Here is a 5,000-nt window from a genome sequence, read left to right on the forward strand (position 1 = left end):
CGCGACGAAGCCCACGTGTCATTTCGCAATACGAAAAGGGGGCGTCGCCGCCGCCCATTGGATCGCACAATTTCGCAATACGACCAGGTCCAAACTAACCAAACCAAAAAAGTTCAAGAGACCGCACGTGCAAGCATACTAACCTAACCCTAGGTAAGGTGTGTTAGAGCGAAAGACAGTAAACTCGAATGAGCCATGAAAGTGCGGTGCGGGGCCGGTCGGAGCGCACCCTTTTCTCGGTGGCTGGCGGGCGAGAGAGTGCTGCGTCGCCGGCATCGGCGTCGAAAGAAGCCGAGCCAAAAAAAGTTAAAGTACAAACGTGCAAGCATACTAACCTAACCCTAGGTAAGGCATGTCAGAGCGAAAGACAGTAAACTCGAATGAGCCATGAAAGAGCGGTGCGGGGCCGGTCGGAGCGCACCCTTTTCTCGGTGGCTGGCGGGCGAGAGAGTGCTGCGTCGCCGGCATCGGCGTCGAAAGAAGCCGAGCCAAAAAAAGTTAAAGTACAAACGTGCAAGCATACTAACCTAACCCTAGGTAAGGCATGTCAGAGCGAAAGACAGTAAACTCGAATGAGCCATGAAAGAGCGGTGCGGGGCCGGTCGGAGCGCACCCTTTTCTCGGTGGCTGGCGGGCGAGAGAGTGCTGCGTCGCCGGCATCGGCGTCGAAAGAAGCCGAGCCAAAAAAAGTTATTAAAGTACAAACGTGCAAGCATACTAACCTAACCCTAGGTAAGGCATGTCAGAGCGAAAGACAGTAATTTCGAATGAGCCAAGAAAGAGCGGTGCGGGGCCGGTCGGAGCGCACCCTTTTCTCGGTGGCTGGCGGGCGAGAGAGTGCTGCGTCGCCGGCATCGGCGTCGAAAGAAGCCGAGCCAAAAAAGTTAAAGTACAAACGTGCAAGCATACTAACCTAACCCTAGGTAAGGCATGTCAGAGCGAAAGACAGTAATTTCGAATGAGCCAAGAAAGAGCGGTGCGGGGCCGGTCGGAGCGCACCCTTTTCTCGGTGGCTGGCGGGCGAGAGAGTGCTGCGTCGCCGGCATCGGCGTCGAAAGAAGCCGAGCCGAAAAAAGTTAAAGTACAAACGTGCAAGCATACTAACCTAACCCTAGGTAAGGCATGTCAGAGCGAAAGACAGTAATTTCGAATGAGCCAAGAAAGAGCGGTGCGGGGCCGGTCGGAGCGCACCCTTTTCTCGGTGGCTGGCGGGCGAGAGAGTGCTGCGTCGCCGGCATCGGCGTCGAAAGAAGCCGAGCCGAAAAAAGTTAAAGTACAAACGTGCAAGCATACTAACCTAACCCTAGGTAAGGCATGTCAGAGCGAAAGACAGTAAACTCGAATGAGCCAAGAAAGAGCGGTGCGGGGCCGGTCGGAGCGCACCCTTTTCTCGGTGGCTGGCGGGCGAGAGAGTGCTGCGTCGCCGGCATCGGCGTCGAAAGAAGCCGAGCCGAAAAAAGTTGTACAAACGTGCAAGCATACTAACCTAACCCTAGGTAAGGCATGTCAGAGCGAAAGACAGTAATTTCGAATGAGCCAAGAAAGAGCGGTGCGGGGCCGGTCGGAGCGCACCCTTTTCTCGGTGGCTGGCGGGCGAGAGAGTGCTGCGTCGCCGGCATCGGCGTCGAAAGAAGCCGAGCCGAAAAAAGTTAAAGTACAAACGTGCAAGCATACTAACCTAACCCTAGGTAAGGCATGTCAGAGCGAAAGACAGTAATTTCGAATGAGCCAAGAAAGAGCGGTGCGGGGCCGGTCGGAGCGCACCCTTTTCTCGGTGGCTGGCGGGCGAGAGAGTGCTGCGTCGCCGGCATCGGCGTCGAAAGAAGCCGAGCCGAAAAAAGTTAAAGTACAAACGTGCAAGCATACTAACCTAACCCTAGGTAAGGCATGTCAGAGCGAAAGACAGTAATTTCGAATGAGCCAAGAAAGAGCGGTGCGGGGCCGGTCGGAGCGCACCCTTTTCTCGGTGGCTGGCGGGCGAGAGAGTGCTGCGTCGCCGGCATCGGCGTCGAAAGAAGCCGAGCCAAAAAAAGTTAAAGTACAAACGTGCAAGCATACTAACCTAACCCTAGGTAAGGCATGTCAGAGCGAAAGACAGTAAACTCGAATGAGCCATGAAAGAGCGGTGCGGGGCCGGTCGGAGCGCACCCTTTTCTCGGTGGCTGGCGGGCGAGAGAGTGCTGCGTCGCCGGCATCGGCGTCGAAAGAAGCCGAGCCGAAAAAAGTTAAAGTACAAACGCGATGCTAATGAGCGAGCCGTTGTCTCGACTAATATGTAGGGGGCGTTCGATCGAGCGTCTGGCTTGAGCGCTTGTCGGCCTAGCAGAACGGTCGCATTGTTATGCCCGGGTTTTAGGCACCGCTGCAGGCGGCCGGCAGAGCTCTTGTTTGTGCGAAACTGAATGGATCGAGCCCGAGAGAGGGCGAGCAAAGAAAAAACGCAAATCGCTCCGCCTGGCACTGCCGGCGAGAGCGTGGACGTCGCGGCCAGCGATTGTCGAAGCTGAGTACGGCCGCAGGCGATCGCCTCGGTCTTAAACGAATGCGACGAGCACGCGCCGGGCGGCCCAGCAAGGGCCGAGCGCAGCTGTCGCAGCTATCTGGTTGATCCTGCCAGTAGTGATATGCTTGTCTCAAAGATTAAGCCATGCAGGTGCAAGTACGAGTTCTCGTAAAGCGAAACTGCGAATGGCTCATTAAATCAGTCTTGGTTTATTTGGTCTCGTAAGCGAAGTGGATAACTGTGGTAATTCTAGAGCTAATACATGCATTAAGCGCCGACTTCGGGAGGCGCGCTTTTATCAGATCAAAACCGACCGGGTTCGTCCTGTGACGTTTGATGACTCTGGATAACCACGCGGATCGTACGGTCTCTGCACCGACGACGTATCATTCAAGTGTCTGCCCTATCAACTGTCGAAGGTACGCTACGTGCCTACCTTTGTGATAACGGGTAACGGGGAATCAGGGTTCGATTCCGGAGAGGGAGCCTGAGAAACGGCTACCACATCCAAGGAAGGCAGCAGGCGCGCAAATTACCCATTCCCGACACGGGGAGGTAGTGACGAAAAATAACAATACAGGACTCTAACGAGGCCCTGTAATTGGAATGAGTACATCCTAAAACTCTTAACGAGTATCCATTGGAGGGCAAGTCTGGTGCCAGCAGCCGCGGTAATTCCAGCTCCAACAGTGTATGCTAAAGTTGTTGCGGTTGAAAAGCTCGTAGTTGGATTTTGGGCGAGCGCCGCCGGTCCGTCGCAAGGCGTGTCACTGGTTGCGTTCGCCTCACCTTCGGTTCTCCGTCGGTGCTCTTGACTGGGTGTCGGCGGTGGCCGATAAGTTTACTTTGAAAAAATTAGAGTGTTCAAAGCAGGCTGTTCGCCTGCATAGTGTTGCATGGAATAATGGAATAGGACCTCGGTTCTATTTTGTTGGTTTTCGGAGCACGAGGTAATGATTAAGAGGGACAGACGGGGGCGTCCGTACTCTGCCGTTAGAGGTGAAATTCTTGGATCGGCGGAAGACGAACTACTGCGAAAGCATTCGCCAAGAATGTTTTCTTTGATCAAGAGCGAAAGTCAGAGGTTCGAAGACGATCAGATACCGTCCTAGTTCTGACTATAAACGATGCCAACTAGCGATCGGGAGGCGTTACCATGACGACCTTTCCGGCAGCTTCCGGGAAACCAAAGTCTTTGGGTTCCGGGAGAAGTATGGTTGCAAAGCTGAAACTTAAAGGAATTGACGGAAGGGCACCACCAGGAGTGGAGCCTGCGGCTTAATTTGACTCAACACGGGGAAACTCACCCGGCCCGGACACAGGTAGGATTGACAGATTGAGAGCTCTTTCTTGATTCTGTGGGTGGTGGTGCATGGCCGTTCTTAGTTGGTGGAGCGATTTGTCTGGTTAATTCCGATAACGAACGAGACTCTGGCATGCTAAATAGTTACGCGACCTTCTCGGTCGGCGTCTAACTTCTTAGAGGGACTAGTGGCGTTTAGCCACACGAGATTGAGCAATAACAGGTCTGTGATGCCCTTAGATGTCCGGGGCCGCACGCGCGCTACACTGAGTGAAGCAGCGAGTGTCTAACCTAGGCCGAAAGGTCCGGGTAACCCGTTGAACCTCATTCGTGATTGGGATAGGGACTTGCAATTGTTTCCCTTGAACGAGGAATTCCCAGTAAGCGCAAGTCATCAACTTGCGTTGATTACGTCCCTGCCCTTTGTACACACCGCCCGTCGCTACTATCGATTGAATGGTTTAGTGAGATCCTTGGATCGGCCCCGTCGCGGCTGGCAACGGCCGCGTCGGCGTGTCGAGAAGACGATCAAACTTGATCATTTAGAGGAAGTAAAAGTCGTAACAAGGTTTCCGTAGGTGAACCTGCGGAAGGATCATTACCGAAAAGGGTGGTAGGCCCCGGCCGACCGCGCACTTAATTGTCTTTGGGTGCCGCCGAGAGGGCGGCCGTCAATCGGGGTTCCGCCCCGTGCGACACGCGTAACACGTTGGCATAGCAAGGCAGCCGAGTGCGATGGTGGCTTCTGGGCACCGCGCTCGATGTGCCGCCGGCCCAGCCCGGCGGTCGCTCGGCGCCGTTTGTTGGTGTTTTTGTGCAGTTGTTGTCGGTGGTGGTTTTGTGGTCGATCCCACAGTGTGACGTCCGCGCGCTTCGGCGCCGGGCGAAACGTCGAGGACGACTCTTAACGGTGGATCACTCGGCTCGCGAGTCGATGAAGGACGCAGCCAAGTGCGAGAAGTAATGTGAATTGCAGAACACATTGAACGTCGACCTTCTGAACGCGAATTGCGGTCTCGGGTCAATCCCGGGACCGCGTCTGCCTCAGGGTCGCGTTCGTCCTCACCCGAGGGTCGTCGCCTGGCCTCTGCGAAGACGGCCGGGCGTCGCCCCAAGTTGAAGCGGTCGCCGAGCTTTCTCGGCGCGACCGCGTGTCCCGTACACCGCCGGCCCCTAGACGTGTTCAACTACGTT

At 55.3% G+C, this 5,000-nt stretch overlaps 2 non-coding genes across 2 annotated transcripts; both read left to right on the plus strand.

The window, feature by feature from the left end:
- Positions 1-2,597: 2,597 nt before the first annotated feature.
- LOC144420280 (small subunit ribosomal RNA) lies at positions 2,598-4,407 on the plus strand. Its single transcript, XR_013474633.1, has one exon. It is a non-coding gene; the product is annotated as a small subunit ribosomal RNA (ribosomal RNA).
- A 298-nt stretch (positions 4,408-4,705) lies between these two features.
- Positions 4,706-4,859, plus strand: LOC144420350 (5.8S ribosomal RNA). Its single transcript, XR_013474695.1, has one exon. It is a non-coding gene; the product is annotated as a 5.8S ribosomal RNA (ribosomal RNA).
- The last annotated feature ends 141 nt before the right edge of the window (positions 4,860-5,000 follow it).

This window comes from Styela clava, chromosome 2 (assembly GCF_964204865.1).
Source record: "Styela clava chromosome 2, kaStyClav1.hap1.2, whole genome shotgun sequence".
Classification (NCBI taxonomy): domain Eukaryota; kingdom Metazoa; phylum Chordata; class Ascidiacea; order Stolidobranchia; family Styelidae; genus Styela; species Styela clava.